This window comes from Diplotaxodon limnothrissa, linkage group LG5 (genome assembly GCF_057381915.1).
Source record: "Diplotaxodon limnothrissa isolate DT_005_m linkage group LG5, D_limnothrissa_male_GT1.1, whole genome shotgun sequence".
Taxonomy (NCBI): Eukaryota; Metazoa; Chordata; class Actinopteri; order Cichliformes; family Cichlidae; genus Diplotaxodon; species Diplotaxodon limnothrissa.
The window spans coordinates 15662089-15681089 of NC_140600.1; the positions used below are offsets into that span (position 1 = coordinate 15662089).

At 42.6% G+C, this 19001-nt stretch overlaps 1 protein-coding gene across 1 annotated transcript in view; it reads right to left on the bottom strand.

The window, feature by feature from the left end:
• Positions 1–11212, bottom strand: part of plxna1b (plexin A1b) — a 187209-nt gene extending 175997 nt beyond the window's left edge. Inside the window, exon 1 of the mRNA XM_085353144.1 lies at positions 11107–11212. The gene's annotated coding sequence lies outside the window, so the exon portion shown is untranslated. The remainder of the gene's footprint in view (positions 1–11106) is intronic.
• Positions 11213–19001: the final 7789 nt, after the last annotated feature.

A 19001-nucleotide genomic window follows, 5' to 3' on the forward strand; every position in this document is an offset into this window, starting at 1 on the left:
GGCGGGCTGATACTCTACACAGTGATGGCTGGTGTGAATAGCACCTGAAAGTTTAACATATGGCTCCGCTGAATATAGCTGGCAAATTCAGCGGATGACGTGACAGACGTAATAATGTCTATATGACAATAAACTGCCACAATCACCTTTAAACAAAAAAAAGAAAATCGAACATGACACTTTCTAAATACAAAATTTTCTTCATTTAAAAGAGTCAGTTTAACGCTCGTCTGAAAGGACCATAATATAATGCATGAGATAAGATATCAGACGGTCATAGTTACCACTGTTGTGCACAGTGTCCACAATGATTTACTAAAAGCACTGTTCTAACAGTGGGAGAGTTTAATTTCCTCCTCTTCCCTGAAAACAAACCCTTTCGTCCGATAAAGTCACCACCCCCTCATAACATCTGTTTGGCTTCCGAATAGAAAAAAGAAGAGAAAAAAAAAGCCGCAAAGCCAGTGTGGCGGGGTGGCACAAGCAACAGCAGCTGTTCCAGTGCTGTGTTCAGACTTTAATTAAAGTTTGAATCAGCTCCTCTCTATTTTTTGTCATCCTTCTTTCCCACCACTCTCTTCTCTTCCTTGCCCTGCTTTGAATACAAAAGCTGCTCACTGCAGCAATATTATTTAGTATTTTTCGGTGCGAGCTGTCTTGTTGCTGTTCCGAGTTAGTTAGCGCTGCCAAGTTCCCTCCCTTATTCCTCGGCTGTCTTATTCTTTTCCCTCAGCTCTTTCTGGCCGAGGTGCAGGCTCTGGCGTCGTTTTGTTCAGATTCTTAATATCCCGCCCTTTCACAAATCTAAACACTTTTATGTTGATGCAGCTACAAGCAGACTGGGAGATGGGTTACTTTTGAAAATGTGTCTGTGCTGTGGCCAAGTTTCACTGCGGCAGTGATTGTTGAGGGGAGAATGAGGTGTGTCTAACTGAAAAAAAAGAAAGAAAGAAAAACTAAAAACAGCTTGTTCCTTAAAATGTCTTCATGAGATGTGTGCCAGTGACTAAAAGATGCTCCAACTTGATGATAACTTGGGTTTGGAAAAAGCTACAAATTTCAGACATGTCCATTTTAAATGTAACCACTGGTTTTGGTTATTGGTCATTCCATTGTTTTTGAGCTAACATTTGGTATTGCCTGAAGTGCCAGTTAGACAAATACGATTTGTCATGTGTCAGAGGACACGCAGAGTACGTCTGCAAGTGCACCAGAGGCCATGTCAAGCTGATCCCGAGAACCAAACAAGGTCACACTCTGAAAACAATGAAGAGCTGAGCTGATCAACCAGAACAGCCGCATTCCTTCACATGCAATGGAAACCAAGGAAATCTTGGTGAGGCAGAGGGAGGACAGTCTCGAGAGAAAAGACTGAGTGAAAGGAAGCAACTCCTCCCAGCTCAAGCACATCACCAGGCACAAGCTCCACACCCCATTTCATTTGAAACGGAATGGTATCGCTGATGCATTCCTTCGTGTTTGCTGGCTGTTTCGTCACATGCTCTGCCTCATTATCCAGCCTAGAAAATCTAGAAGCTGAAAAAAAACAGACTCACTGAAGCAAAGATGTTCCTTGCTACTCTACGCCTCTTTATGTGGGGCCAGGCAAGCTGCTGACCAATGCAACAACTGCTGGAAGAAGAGGTCAGAGGTGACCAAGCGCAACTGAAGACATCATGGGATAGCAATGTGTGGCTCACATCCAGACCCATCTATATGCCCCTCCCCATAATGCAGTAGCAGACCAGAGGTTCACCCCAGAATGGGCAAAAAGCAACAACAGAGCACTGGCAATAAAACCTCCATGGCTCTACTCCACCTTCAAAGTACAGATCATTGTAACATTTGACCTCTCTTTTCCCACCCCTCCTCAAAGTTTGGAGCCCTGCTCCTCCTCCTGCTCTTCTTCTATTTCTGGCTACAACCTGCACCCCACCCCCTTCCTGGCGGTCCGCCATTGTCTGGCCTGGAGCACTTATTCCCAGTGTGCCCCTGTCGGTTTGCTTTTTCTCTGCAGGTGGTCGAGGACAGAGAGACAACTTAAAAGAACCCCCAGGATTTGTGCCGTTATTACATGGAGGCAACACAGGTCTGCTAAAAGAATTGGACTGAGCAGTCACCAGTGTTCTGCACACCATGCTGTCTGTGGTTTTCTCCTTAACAAGGTATGTAAGGTAGAAAAGAGAGGGGAATGAGATTTTATAGTCCTCAAGCACATGGTTCCACTGACAGAAGAGAAGCAAAACAAAGTATTTCTGCAGCATCCCGAAAACTTTCCTCTGAAGCTGTGAAATGCTAGGAACGTGATCTAAGGTGCACAGTGTGCATCAAGCTTCGAGTACAGTATAGTTCAAAAGTGAAAAATACTATGCAAAAGAAAAATATGAAAACAACATTTTTCCACTGAGTGAGCTCATAAAATACACGTGTCTCATATCTGCATAACTCTGCAGCAGGTGAGCGTCGTATTACGGGGTAACCGTAGTCCCTGTGAAATCAGAAAAGTCCCATGTACATGTGTCTATAGTCGACATGCTATGCAGTGGCACAATCCCAACATACAATAGAGGCCAGACTCAGTGGGCTACTCATCACTTCTCCCTCTTTAACCCTTTGTGAAGGGTACAAAGAAAGCTGACAAAGAGGCTGTGGAAATAAAAAAGGAGTGAAGAAGGAGGAGGTGTAGGATATTCTATGCTGCTTCTTCACCATTTTAAGAGGAGTTTCAGGCTACATTTTCTATGTGACAAGTCAACTTCACCATAAGCACAGGGACATGAATATCGGGAAACCATTTCTTAGACAGACACATAACATTGTGATTAGGCGTGTGGAGTAAGTGGCCTGGTTTCAACTACAAACAGGGCTATTTACTGTAAAAGGTTTGCACTTTTATTTATGTTCCAGTTTTCTTTTAAAAATAATTTCAGTGGTTCTTTTGGAGTGCTGTTTTAACAGAAATCATTTTTCATCTGGGCTAGAGTTTCAAGAGAAGCAATACTGCTTTTAACCATAGCTTAAAAAAATTGAGCTTGTCCCAAAACCTGACAGGTCCCACTTGGCCCTGTTTTAGAAAATTGGCTACTGGGAGTTAAACGTGGAGAGGTGAGAAGCTGGGAAGCGCTCCAAAGTGATTTAGGCTAAAGCTACTCAAAACCTACCCTTCTTTTTGCAGCTGAAGTGGGATAGCATAGCGGATTTAAGAAGGCTAACTGCTTTTTCTGTTACCGTATTTTCACAACCATAAGGCGCACTTAAAAGTCTTAGATTTTCTTCAAAAAGTGCGGCGCGCCCTATAGCGCAGTGCGCCCTGTGTGTTGTAAGGAGGACGTAGTAGAGAACACCATGAGAACGCTAAAGGGTGAAGTGTGTGCGTTGACTTTATTGCACATACCTGTATAAAAGAACAGGTATGTGCGTTATGCAGGACATCGTTGGCAAAGAGACACGCTTACGAAGCACAGTTTAAACTGAAGGCCATCAGCTACGCGGAGGAACATGGAAATCGAGCAGCGGCGAGAGAATTTAAGATTAATGAATCGATGGTTCGCAAGTGGAGGAAGCTGGAAAACAAGCTCCAGCAGGTCAAGAAGACGCAGCTGAGTTTCCGCGGACATAAGGCGATCATCGAGCAAAGAACGAGCGGGAGAAGCGTTTCGACGGTCACCATTCGGCTAAAAGCAGTTTCACTTTCACTTTTTATGAAACGGTGCCATTTTTCCCTCCGGACCAGGACTACGGTAGCGCAGCAACTTCCAGCGGATTATAAGGAAAAGCTGGCCATCTTCCGCTCCTACTGCAGCAAACACATCGGCGACAAACACATCCAGCGATGGATGACCGATGAGACCACAGTTTAACCAAGAGTGGAAACCAGCGCCGGGCGAGTTACGCCACAATTTGCCAATGGATTGTAGATGCTTGGGCTAACATGTCTGCTGGCACTGTTGTTCGAGCTTTCGCAAAAGCCGGCATCATTTCCGAGGAGCCGCACGGCACGGAAAGTGACTCTGACAGTGAAGAAAGTGAACCTGGCATGTTTGATGAAGATTTAGCGCAGCTGTTCAATTCAGACACAGAGGATGAGGACTTCGATGGGTTTGATTGATGATAAAAATGTGAGTACCAAACTTTGTTTTGCTCCTGCTTTATTTTTAAATACGCACACTTGTATGCTTGTGTGTTGTTGATGATGACGATTACTGGTAATAAAAATGTGAGTAAGGTACCGAACTCAGGTTTGCTCCCGCTTTATTTTTAAATACGCATACAGTACTTGTATGCGCCCTATGATCCAGTGCGCCTTATGTGTGTGTTAAATACAGTAATGGCACACATAACTGAGACTGCGCCTTTTAGCACAGTGCGTCTTATGGTCGTGAAAATACGGTATGTTGAAAGAGCAAAATGTTTTTTTCTTTTTTTCTCTGTCCCCATGATTGACTGGTTTTCTGCAAAGAGTCTGCCCTCTCCAAACACACACACAGACAAACACACACACACACACACACACACACACACACACACACACCAAGCTAGCCAAAAGCACCAGCCGACATCTAATGAGTGCCAAGCACTCAGGGGAAAAAATTACTGGTAAACAAAATGAATAAATGAGCACTTATCTCCATCTGGTAAACACACATGCAGGTGCTGACATCAGAGTGTATGGTTTATGAGGCATAGCATGCGTGTCTGTGTGTGTCACACAAACCTGAACCTGAACGCAACTAAGGGACTAGAGAGAGGGTACATTTACCTGTGTCCTACATGGATATGCACACATTTCTTCAATGCCCACCGCTGCCTCGGGGGCACAGTCACCAAACTGCTGACCTCTGTGGAATGAGTTGTCCTTCCTTCCGCTAACATGGAGGTTACTGCTAGTCCCAACACAGACACAATAAAGAGCCCAGACAGGCATCTAGCTGATTTACAGGCTAGCCCACAGCCATGTGGCTCTTTTCAAAAGCCTTCCTTCTATTAGGTCTTATTTACATGGCTGGGGAGTACAGACCATTTTAATTATTTAAGATTCCCCTTGGTAAACACAACAGAAACCAGGAGGGGTGTGTGTGTTAAGCAAGTAGAAGGATGCAAGACAGCAATAACGACACAGCAGATACTATGACTGAGATGGATGAAAAAGAAGTACGCAATTATGAGTTACTGCACCATTACATTAATCAAAACATTCAATAACTACATGCCAGTGAAAACTCTTCACCATTTCATCTCCTTTACAACAGTGGAGAGTTACCTTACATTAAACCAGAGGTCTTTTCACTTTCACGTGCACAAATATGTTAAGATACAGTGTGCACATCAACGATGTGCTGCTTATCTCAATGCAAATACATGCACAGGCACACACCCACAGTGCACTGCCTCCTCTCTCACACAGTGGTTCTCATTAACAAGCCAAACATGCCTGAAGAGGCAGACAGACTCTAGTGAGCACAGTAAACAACCAGTAGGCTCCCTCATCTAAACTGAGACTATCTCAGCATCCGCAAGACACAATTTCTGCCACTTATACTGACAGGCTCCAGATAGAAGCCATTCAAAGGTTAGAATTTTGCCCTATAAACTAGGGAAATTGGTTGTTCCTGCTAAGAGTAAATTTAGGAAGGCAGACACTAGGGGTATGTGGGATACCCTCTATGTCTGTGACTTAATTCTCAGTTCTAACATACTGTTCATAAAAGAAAAAGAAAAAAATTTGAGATTCACATTAAGTAACAATAACTATGATTCTAGGAAGCCTCACTTCACAGATGCTAATCCAGGAAAATATTAAGTGCAACTCAACCTGTCAGATGCACACCTCATCAATAAAATTATTAAACAATATAGATGACATGAGATGAGATTACAGGAAGGAATGATGATTTCCAGATCAATACCAGACTCGCTCTCTTTTTATAAGCGAAAAAGCAACAAGAGAAACCTTTTTTCTTTTCCTTTTTTTGGTCCGTCTGCAACAATCAGACCCAAGCTGCCCGTCTGAGTCAGTGTCTGATGGGGGAAGACAGACTGCTGACAAGAGCATTAGCCTGCCAGGTAGGAAGCCTCATATGCTGAGGTTGTGCCCACTAGCTGCAGGTGTAGTGGGATTCTAGACAAGGCCACTAGGTCAGAAGTGGAACGAGCTTAATTCTGCATCGCTGGGACCTTCGGAATGACTGTAACTCAATCCAAGTAGTGACATGCTGGGGGTCAAGGGTCAAATACAGCCAATGACACTGGTTCGCTTTGGTTGGGATGAGTCTTTCCCACAAATGAAATGAGGGATTGTCAATTTGACTTTCTTTGAAAATAAACTCATCGCAGTATTGTCCTCGAGAAATGTGAGTATGCACATAACAGTGAACGACAAAATTTCTTCTTGCCCTACTTAAGTCAGTCTTGTCCCTCTGCCTTGCATTGTAAGCAAACCAACCAACAAATCTTTGAACAATAAAGGGAGCCATGTAAACTCTGTTCCCCAACATGCAGCACAGACTAACACTGGAGCTTCTTTCAATTTGCAGCCAGATTAGCAGGAGTGGTTTTGATACTGTCAGAACGGCAGAGATTTTTCTATTCCGAGTTGTCTTGAGTGAGTGGCCTTTTCAGTGCCTGCTTCAAAAAGCATCCCTGTACCCGAGCAGCTGTCACTTTCAGCAGGCACTGAGGAAGACGGAAGCGGGGGAGGGGTCCTTTGAAGAAACAGTTAAAAGTGAGCGATAAAAATAAACTGGGAGAGAGGAGAAAATTAATTATACATAACAGACAGTTCACTTGGATGAGCACGGCGGAGAAACTAAAGCTGCCTTCCTCAAAGAAAGAAAAAAGCCATTTTCAGACTGCAGACATTTCTGCTCTGCTCACAGTGGTCATATTGAATCAGCTATACTATAGTAAGGCATGCAACAAGGATTTTGGGTTTTTAATGGTCAGAGCATCAAACAGTACAGCCTGAGCCCTCATTTAAATTCCACAACCACTCACTTTATGCATCCTTTCTAGTTCAGCCAGTTTCCCCGAGACCAAAATAAAGCTGTCACACCTGATCACCCCCCTCCCACACCCCCCCTTTTTTTTTTGCAAAAACTTTGATGAAGCTTGCAGATAGCTCAGTCTACCTTTAAATTTGCCTCTGATTGGCACTGATGAGGGTTTATGCTGCCGGCTCACCTGCAAACTCACCTCTTGATATGATTCGTAATGCACCAGCACTTTGTAGTTCAACACCGCCCACTGACTCTCAATCCCAGCTTCTTATTTGGGCCAAATGGAGGTCATTCCTATTTGAGCAGTCAGTCAAGACAGGCCCGCCAGGTATTGGCGAGTGAATTTATTTCATATTAAGGCTTGTCGGCTGGATAGGTGTTAGCACCATGAGAGCTGTGAGTGTGTGTGTGTGTGTGTGTGTGTGTGTGTGTGTGCACAGCATGGCCTTCGGGTAGAGCCCTACTGCTGGACCCTCTTTCGTGCTTTTTAATATTGCTGTTGCTGAGTGGCTCCTCACCTCAGGGCATCACAGAAACCCTGGAGAGCCTAAGTAAAATACTGATGGAAAGACAGGAAGGGAAAGGCTCAGAAAGAGATATAGGGAGGTGACCGACGGAGAGGCTGGGCAGGACGTGACGGAAGCAAAGAAGGAAGAAAAGATCAAGACGTGCAACGAAATAAATAAATAAATAAATAAATAAATAAACACTAGTTTAACAGAACCCAGCAGGCAACATACCTCTCTGCCTAACCTCTTTAGCAAGACTGACACAAATGAAAACTCATGTAATAAAAACATGCCATCTCCACCGGCTGTGATATGAAAGCAGATATTGCATTACAACATCGCTGAGCCAAAAAAGCCCTCAGTCACACATGGGGGGGGGTGGGGCAGAGTTAACACTACTGTGTACGTGACACTCTCTGACATAACCACTGTTTCAGTTCAAGAGGGGATCCCGTTTCAGTTAGTAGTAAACGCTTCTTCACTGAGCCAAAGGGGCATCAATGGACAGGCACTGGCAAACAATGAAGACTAGCCATCTCGTAAATGAAACATAGTGAGGAGCCAGTTGTGAAACAGACAGAGAAGCCTGGCCTGGCCTGCTAGTCCAGTCTCTCTCTAGGAGGAGGAGGAAAAGGGAGACCAGAGGAGAGGAGAATCGGCATGCAACCTGACAAGGTGTAACTTTGCTGGAGAAGAGGGAAAGTGTTCGATTTGGGGGGTGTCGGTGGCAAGAACGGACTAGGAAAGGAAGTCTGAGTGGCAGCATGAGGCTGGAGCCAGGAAGAGCAGCAGAAAAGTGGAGGCAGAGAGTAGGAAATGCCTAAAAGTTGAGGATGTTACACTGGTCAAACATTGAGGAACACCGGAAAAGGACCTGGATTCTGCAGTGTAGCAACACACAGACTACAAAACTGTGAGTGCAAACACAGTGCATATATCTTCCCACTGCATGAAAGCCATGAATCATAGTGCAGCATACCCTCAAGAATACAGTTACACTGTGAAAGTCCTTTCCCATATATAAACAATTTCCTTAACCCAGTGAAGTAGTTTTTCACTCCAGCTGAGAAAGTCCCATGTGTGTCTGCAGGAATTTATTTCAAATCCTTGTTTTTATTTCCTTTTCTAAAATCCTCTATCAATATAAGCAGTAAAGCAAAAATATATCAAGCTCAGTCTTACAGCATGCCAAGATGCAATTCAGTCCTCACTTTAGCGCAACCCCTCTGCTTCATCATCCATCTACAATCTAATTAGACCTTAAATATGCCGCTCACTGAAACGTCCGGAGCAATGCGACGTGGGGGGAGCCACACAAAGGCCGGACCAGAGGGGTGCAAAGAGCACATGTCAGCTCGAATTCCAAAGTTTGGACATCACAGATTTACTCTTCACAGCGGCAAACGGCAGCAGGCAGACTGGACAGGGCAGACTTTGAAAATTCACGACACTGCTGCTCTATTGTGGGGCAGATCTGTATCATAATTAGGGAAGATTGAGGGAAATTGCTTGTAATTTTCTGGCTGGGTTGCCAGCTTTCATGTTAATGCCGTACAAGATGACATTTGGACTAGTGGGACTTTTTGAAACAACAAAGAAACAATCACGTAGGTGAGATCCTCCCATTTCTCATAGATTAGGGTCAAAACAGGCAGTTGTTTGGGCATGTCTAAACATGCACATGTGTAATCATGAGCATATTATTATATCCATAATCACTTGAAGATTTTTTTTGTCACTAGGAGAACTACACTGAGCTTTTTGTCATTTCAAGCCCCGTCGCTGCTAAATAAGAAAAAGGTCATTGTTTGCACACAAAAAAAGTCAATGATGCCTTTGGTTCCTCTCTGTCAGTCACACGCTGGTGTGAATAATGCCAGTTTTGATTTTGACATGTTCAGTATGCTTGTGTTGTGCAGCTGGTGAGATGTCCCTGGTCCTGTGGTTAAGTGATTTAAAGCCTTGTGTCTAGGCACCACCTCTTAAACAAACACTCATGTCATGGTTGAAATCCCACAGTATTTACATGTGAATGCATGTCATTTCATTGAACTGTCAATAACAAACTGTTGCTTCCCCTATCTCAGGCCAAACAGGGTCACACCACCTCTAATACAGAATTATGCCATCATCACACACAAACCGCCTCTGTCTATTCCAGGGGGTGCCACATGTAGTAAAATCGTCCGACGGGTGCCACGATGTGCAGATGATACACCCACGCGCAAATATTTAAGGAACACAGATGTGACTTTTCTCATTAACCCCCAGTCTTGCACCCCACCACCCCGAAAAAAGGTTCAAATTATCTCTAAGCCTTTACTCATCTAATATGATTCATGAATGCATGTTTAAAACGGGCTCCAAATGAATTCATGCTGCGTGCGGGGGTCGGGGTGGGTAGACTAATTTGGTTAACCAGGATTTGATTAAAAAATAGAACTGAGGAGAATCCGATAGAGCAATGAGAGCATTTTCAATAGCTGACAACCGATGCGCACTCAAACACACCCACAGACAGCCCTCACCACTCCATCCCTGCTCAGAAGAGAGGAATTCAATTGCCGTCGAATAACAAAGCTCGCAAATTGCCACAAACTGGTTTGCAGATTAATGGCCCAATCACATCACGCCGACATACAATTTCTAATTATTTTAAAGCTAATACGGGAATCGCTTTATTTATTTGTTTATTTTTTAGGTCCATTTATTAAAGCCGGGGCAGTCAAACATAAAAAAAAACAATAAATAAATAACATTTAAAAAAATAATAATAAAACGTTTAAGGCCAGGCAGACTCTTCAGACTCCCCCCGATTATTTACCCAGGCGACAGTGAGTGTCAGCTCCTTGAATACCTGTAATTATGTATGGTGGTGGCATTCCTCCTCCGAGGCAATGCAACCGCCCGGCGCACTCTGAGCCAGATTAGGCTGCGAGCTGGTCCGCGTTAGCCCGGTGCCGGTAGTTTGCTTCCCCCCCTCCTCCTTTTCCCATTCTCCCAAAAACTCTTATTTTTAATTCAACAGCCGTGCTTCAAGCAGAGAAAAACTCAACACACTGCACCAAAACCCGCGGATACTTAAAAAAAAAACCCCGCAACCATCCCCTTTTTTCTCTCAAAGCACCAGGTGTTCAGCGCGAGGCAATAGAGTAATAGAGTTAGCTAAAGCGGCGCGCGAGCTCAAAATATCCGCAGTTTTAACAGTTTGTGTGTGTCTGTGTGTGCGCTTCTGTGTTTCCAATCCGGCTGGTGGTCACACCGGGGCGCACATTCAACACAGCGCAACACAGAAACGCAAGTCTACACACACCAGCGCACACCTAAATAAGTAGATATCTCTCTACAGGTCCTCCGTCCGCACGGCTTTCCACGGCTGCCTTTGGTCGGAGCCACAAGCCTCCACCTTTCTCCCCGGCAAACTCGTGGAGAAACCACACAGCGCGAGCTGGGAAGACGTTGGGGAAAAGAGACGAAACACAACCCCAAACTCACCACACGGTGTCAATACAGAAGGGGGGGAATGTAAGCGCAATATTTCCACCAAAAACTGCTCCTTCCACGCGAAAAGAGCCCTGCTCCAGAGTTTTCGCGGTACTTACAGGTTCAAGTGATCCTTGGGGTAGATATCCTCGCCATGGTTTTAAATTCCAAAACTTGTGGACATTTCCACACTGGTCACAGAGCGGGTCTGCTCTCTCTCCGGCGGCTCCCTGCGTGTGAATGGAGCGGAGAGGAGAGGAATGCAGCTCCGGCTCCAGGAGTAGGAGGGAGGGAGGGAGGGAGGAGGCGCTCTGCCGCCGCTGTCCCTGCTGATGCTGCAGTACCCAAACAAACCCATAGAGGGCTTCCACTGCTTTATAATGTGAAGGCTGGGGAGACCTTTACATTACATTCATAATTTGGCCAAGCTTAGCTTCCACACGTGCAAAACTATTTTTTTCACGTTTTTAATTGAATTGTAATTATGAACTATTATGTTCGTACACTGTTAATTATCTGGCTTTCTGTATTTCCTCCTTCTCAGTTGTAGGTAATTATGTAGTGGCAGGCTCTGTAAATGAATATTTATATCTACTTAATAAAAATCTAAAAAGAAATGCAAAACTGTGCAAAAGTCTTGAGTCACCATTCATTTTTTTTATATTTTGCTTCCAAGGAGCCAGAGTTTCCTGTAATGTTTTTAAAGCAGTCTTGAGCAAGGTCTTTTAAAGTTGTTCCTTGCAAGTTGGCTGCAGTTCTTGTATCTGACCATTTTCAGAGAATTTTGTTTGTTTTTTTAAGTCACTTAACACTGACCTATGAATCATTCAAGCATAAGAAAAGATCATAACTCAAAGGATGAGCAAGTCTTGTAACTACACATAGCAGACGACTTAGCAAAGCAGCAATTTTAAATTGTCTTTAGGCACTTTGTTACTAGCAACCTGTCACAAAAGCATGTAATTTGTTCCCATTTCTTTAGCCGATTATATGAAAAATACCAAAGATAACACAGTTTGACAGGCATAAAATAGTATTTTTGCACCAGCAAGGTGATTTTCATAGAGTTATTAGCTGAAAACTTGGCACATCTCAGCATGGTGTGTAGCATGTCCTTTAAAAAACTGACAACACTGGACAAGTGGAGGACAAAAGAAGAAGTGGCTGACCTAAAAAGCTATTTACAGCAGATGATGGTATCTGAAAGTCATGTTCTTGAGAAAGAAAATTACAAAATCCAACAAAGATCTCACACAGGACCTGAAAGATGCAGCTGGACCTTCAATTTTTCTATGTACTGTTTGCTGAAGCCTCATCAGAAATAGTCTCAGTGGAAGGGTGGCTGCCAAGAAGCTATTCTTAAGGAAGGGAAATGGGGGAAATTACACAGGAACTGCACTGAAAGTCAGTGGCAACAGGTCTGATGGAGTCCTGAATTACAGTTTTTGGTTCAAATGATCATCAGTATATATGGAGGAGGTTCAGCATGGATCAGGACATTACATAAAGCAATGACAAAAAAGCTCTTCTGAGAAAGTTTGTGCTATATTTAAGAATAAATGTTGACTTTCAAGCTCATGCAAACTGTTAAAAACTCAGTTTTCACCCTATATACTTTATTTCCATGTATGTTTGCACAAGTTTCAGTGAATCGCTGCACCAATTCCCCATTTTCTTGGTAAAATATAAAGAAATGACTTTAGTTCAATTTAATTATATTTAATTAACATAAAACAAAGAGAACAAGAAAATCTGGAGGCCACTTAAAATATAATCATGGACATTGTTACTTTCAACTACCACTCCAGCAATCACAACTAATCACAGTTGTGAAAGTCATTATTATCACAGTTATTATTACCTACATAAATATGTTTCACAGCACACATCTCTCACTTCAAGTTAAAACAAATAGCAGACGCAGGAAAAGATTACATTAGAAGTAGACGACAGCAGAGGGGGAGAAACCCAGGCAGTACTGTGTGGGAACAAGATAGAGGTGATGACAGGAGTGGACAGAGTGACAACAAATATTTGCAAGACAACCAGTTGACATTAAAGCCCTGACAGGCACAGTTTATCCTGTTGCAAGATATTGCATACCTGCAGGTCGTGAGCAGAAAATCTAAATCTACAGTGAATGGTGTTCAAATTAGAACTTGCCCGGGAGATGATCGCAGACAGATTTTAGTTGTGAGCTCCACAAAACAAGTCAGACTTCTAATTAAACGAGGAGGCCCGAAGCCTGTCTGTCATGTCCCATCAGCTGACACATTTCCACAGCCTTACTTAGACTCAGTGTCACTTTGATGACAGATTTTCAATACAAACTGCCCCTGTAAGCCTATACCCCAACCAACTTTTAATTCTTCCTCTTCTCCTATGATATTGAACTTCACAATGGTGAAAGCCACCTTCGAAGCTTTATTTCAATATTCCTCAAAGAGCGAGTGAATATTAGGAGCTTAGGTAAGCCATGTTTTTGGGCACTTTTCCATGATGTCTGTGCAGCAAGGAAGCTTTTGGGATAACTGAGTTACTCAAACAGGCAGCTCAGGTTACCAATTGCACTCAGGAGAGCAGAGACCAAGATCTGGCACTAACCACACCACCTGGCCTCACGAGCTGTGTGTGTATCTAAGTGTGAGAGGGTGAGAATGAGTGTTTCACGGACGAAGATGCAATGTGTGTTTTTGATTAAAAACAACACAGACCTTTGCGTGCCTGCACATTAGAATAGAAGAGTAGCTGAGTTTCGACACTTGCCAGAAAATTTCCCCCAAGTTTATCAAACCTCGCAGCTTTTCAGTAGTAGTCAAAAAGCCCACTGTGTGCCTTTAGAAACAATTGGTTTGGGCACACTAATACTAAAAGATTAGCCTCACTTAACATGTGAAAGGCCTCTGGACAAAACCTCTATCTCGCAGTTAAACAGTAACACATTGATTAGCTTTGTATTAGTGTGACTCACGTCTGTCCAGTTCACTTCAGGCCGGGTGCAAATTCTCATGGGAAAATTTTTCATGTAGTATGAAATACAATAGGCTTATGTGAGCCAGAATGACTATTTGCTTCCTCTGTCTTCCACTGAGCTGTTTGTTGAGTTCTGGTTGCATATTATTACAGTAATAAATAAAGACACAGCACTCCTAATATGCTTAAACAAAAAAACTCTGCCCTTTCTGTGCACATACCTACAGTGCAAACCAAAAGCTGTTTTGTCTATAGTGCTCAGTGGTGGTATTTTTTTTAATGAGCCTGATTAATCTTAGCTGTCATGACTTCACTAGATAGTGCACGGGTCGAGTTGCTTGGGCTGAAAGCTGTGAGAATATAAAATAAATGCACGCATGGCTGTTTGGATGCTTTGCTGCTGTTTTGCTCTCTGCTTGTTTTGTTTATTTAATATATATTCATGTAGTATTAATGGGCCTGAGTTTGGCAAGAAGAGCAAATATTTTAAGTGAGCAACAAGACACCAAGAAATGTTTGAAAAGAGTGAAAAAGAGCACCGGTCGTCCTTGAAAATACACAAAGTGTGCAATCGCACAGACGCACATAAATGCAGTTTTGTGCAAACACTCCAACAAGCAAGGATGTTTGCATCTATATACACAAACAGATCCATTCAAAGATCTCACATCTTTTCTGTCCATAAAACACAAAAGGCTGCTTTTATACACAGGGAAATGATCACACTCAGATACAATGACAGTACCTTGAATTTCCAGTTATTCCTGACACACAGATAACAGCAGATTAAAATGTGCTCCAGAGACACAAAAATAAAAGAGAGATGGAGAAAACTTTGTTTTAATTCTCTTAAAGTGAAAGAAGATCACTGTTTGTTCTTCCCTAGCAGTCGATGCCATCTCTTTTACTGCCCATGAAACCCGATCCTTGGTACATAAAAGCCAAAAAAACATCTGATCTGTGCCAATTAGGCGCAACTAATCAGATTTGAACCAGCGAGTGAAGTGCAGCTTTGGTAGCCTTGTAACCTGAGGTGGCACAGCTCGGGCTAAACAGGTAATGAGCCATTAATTGGCAAACAACAAGATGGCTGACTGCTGGGTAGCAGGGTTACAGGATATCATCTGGCTAAACCTGTCTGATCTGTTTGTACAGTCACTTCAATCCTATTTGAGCTCTGAGGATCTTGGGCCATTATGGAACTGTGCCATCTGTGCCCTGCATCGCCAGATCAGGACAAACAGAAACTTTTTGAAACGTCTGTTTGAAGCCAAGTCAAAATAACAAAACATAACTATCTGTCTTGATTATTTCAGGCAATTGAAGATGTTGATGTTAGAACAGATTATAACATTTAGCACAGTCATAATGAGGCGAAGTGTTCATTAAAATAACGCAGTCCAACACTAATAGTACAGAAAGATACACAGAAGCACAAAGCTATTCATTCATCAAAACTGTCCCAGAATTCTTTGCTCTGTTGTTCAAATATAATATATATATTATGGAGGGACAAGATGATTTTCTAGGCTTCATTTATAAACTTCAACCACTTTCATGAGTGAAAAATATTACATTGAACTTACATATTCACACCGTCATTTGCCTGTGATGAACCTATACATTTTCATTAGGTAGACCTTTTCAACTGCTCATTAATGCAAATCTAATCAGCCAATCAGATGGCCACAGCTGATTGCATATTAACATGGTCAAGGCAACCTGCTGAAGTTCAAATTAGCACCAGAATGCGGAAGAAAGGTGTTTTAAGGTGGCATGGTTGTGTCTTGCCAGACAGGCGAGTCTGAGTATTTTAGAAACTGCAATGAGCTGGGTGAAAATGCCTTGTTGATGCCAGAGGTCAGAGGAGAGTTGCTAGGCTCCTTTGAGTTGATAGGAAGGTAAAAATAACTCATGTCAACTAAGAACAGGAAACTGAGGCTACACATAGGCTCATGACAGTCGACCGCAGATGAATGGAAAACATTGTCTTGTCTGATGAGTCTTGATTTCTTCCGCAAAATTCAGATGGTAAGGCCAGAACTTGGCATAAACAATGTGAAAGCATGGGTGCATCCTGCCTTGTATCAACGGTTCAGGCTGCTGGTGCTGGTGTAATGGGGGGTATTTTCTTGGCACACCTTGGGCTTCTTGGTACCAACTGAACATCATTTAAATGCTACAGCCTACCTAGTTGCTAACCATCTTCATCGCTTCATCCCATCTTCCGATGGGTGTTGATGGTTGGTTGATAACACACCGTATGAGAAAGCTCCTTAAGAACCCCCCCCCCAGTCACCAGATCTCAATCCGGTAGAGCACTTTTGATACATGGTTTAATGGGAGAATCACATCACGGATGTGCAGCAATTGTGTGATGCTATCATGTCAAAATATCTGACGAATGTTTCCAGCATTTGGTGAATCTGTGTCATGAAGAATGAACACAGCTCTGAGCTCTGGATCAGAGCTACTAACATGATGTAACTAATAAAAAAGGCTGGTGAGTACATGATAAGATCAGTGATCTCAAACTAACAGTGTGTGATGTAATGGATAAATGAAACACAGACAAACTTCCCCCTAGTTTATTTGCATACAGTACACCAGTGTATACTTTTGTATTATGTTACACGCTGATTCTGAAGAGGCACTCACATGAGTGTATTGCCAAGCACAGCATTCCAGTTACTAGCTGCAAAACCCATCACCTGTGATGTATGTGATCACTACAATAGCTTAGTGCTTTCCTAATATGAACAAACAACTTCATTTCCATTAGTAAACACCACAGACATGCACATTTTTAATGCCCTTCTAAATTAAAGCTTCTGAAAGTTTACATCTATTGTACGGCATCTGTTCATGGCAAAGGGAATCAAATTGTATCTGCATGCACATGTATTAAGTTAAATGTTGTTTTTTATTACATTTAAGTAAATTGCAGGATCACACCTGGGCTTGTTAGGAGCGATACTAATCAAACAGTAACACGAGGAGAAATCAAGAAAGTCATTAGGGGATTGAGAAACCTGGTATTGCTGGAGGTTAAATTGTTTATGCATTATAAGATTATGCTTATGCAACTGTTGTGAAATCGTAATGTCTTAGTAAGGTAATATGAGTTAAGAATACTTCCACCTTAATTATTCATTCAGTTTGCATTTCAGTTGTGGGAAACCTTAAGAGACTCTGGAGACTTGCTCTTTAAAATTGCTGCAACCTTATAGGCAGGCTCATTGGCCATGATTTAATGTGCATCTTTTCATAGACCTCAGTTATCAATTAGCTGTAAGTGTACACCACTGGGAATATCCTCAGTCGTGCCTGCCACATTAACATCCATTAGAAGTGAATCACCTGTCTGTGCTAGAGCTCCTCATCTGCTGAATGTTTTCCTCTGGGCTGCAATCTGTCATAGTGGGGGAAAAAGACTGGTGAGATAAGAAATTGCTGCAGCTTGTGAATCATTTTAAGGTGCTCACAAATCTCAGAATTAACAGTTTGCTTCACACCAATGAGTGCCGAGCCCGAAGACTTATTATGAATGTGGCAAGGGAGCACGGCCAGCACAAAAACACAGCAAATTTGTAACGACGACGGTTTGTGATTTCACCTCTGATGGACCTTAATACGTTCTAAATTGATAAGGTAGATTCTCCTCTTCGTGAATATTGAAGAGCTTTATAGAAAAACAAATACGAGTCGTGTAAATGCAGTGGGAAACAGAAATAAGCAATAGCGCATGGAGTCAATTAGTGGCAGAAATGCTATGATGTATGTAATTAGTATCAAAAACAGTAACAACTTTGATATTACTTGAGTGTTGCAGCGTAATTAGAAGCATGTTGTACCAGAAAGCACACCTCGTAAGGCACCGGAAAACACAACACCATTAATTTTCCACGTGCTGTGCTGGGCATGCAAACAGTAGGTTCCTCTATGCTTGGCTGTTTAGCAGCAAAGCTTGTTTTCTGCTCATGCCCAGCTATTTTTTGAAAGAATGCATTTGGTGCAGAAATTTTTGAAGTACCCAATCATAATTAAAATCTAGGTGAGGCGAACTGAACCTAATTAGTTACAAACAGCCTCTTTGTGTCATCTCTCAGCTGCCATCAAACACTTTATGTGGCCCTTCTCTGCTGGCTTCTGATGTGCACGCCTTGGGGTGCTCATAGTAGGGAGACTAGCTAACACCAGTCTTTTGATTAAACTTGACATATTGTGATCAAAAAATTACAGGAACCTGTGTTGTGACTGTCTTTTGATTTTGGTATTATTATTCCCCCCCCCCTTTTTCACTTCACAGTCACAGAGATCTGGAGGACAGTGAGGAGGGAAGGAGAAAGAGAGGTGAGGGAAAGAGCTTTGATGTTTCTATTTGTACAACACATAGCTGCTTTTGTAGATGTCCTTTAAGAGTGTGGCTGACTTTATGGCGCGGTGATGTCCTTGTGCTCAATGTGTGAGCTTAAATATTGTCAGGACACATGGCTAAAAATAATCACAAAGCTATCCTCTCCTGTCATGTAAAATATGTATACGCAAGCTGCAGCATTGTGGGTTAATACTGAGCTAGCAAAAAGCATCCATTATTTTAGCACGACTGTCGTTTATATTTTTAGCATATTTTATGGCAGTGTTAAATAGATTAACATGTCATTAAGCAGACATGCTGACCCTCTATTCGTATATTTTATGAAGAAATGTATTTATGTAGTTTATGACGAAGTTTATAAAAGAAATACATCCATTTCTATCCAAACAGCTTGCTAACATGGTTGCAACAAGCTAGGAGGATAGCAAGATCTGGACCTCTGTAATCTTTTTCAAAAAACGGCAGCACTCCAGAAAAAAAGTATCTGTGTTGTGTTTAGTTGGATCACTTGATGCAAAACTCAAGAGGAGGACAGCTGGTTGGTTTAGGCAAGAGGAGACGTTACTTCTTCCTTCTGTGATTTTAATTTCAAGCTCCCTCTTGGGGTTGCGTCAGGAAGGACATCTGGGGTAAAACTGTCAAATCAAATATGGGGGGCTACCT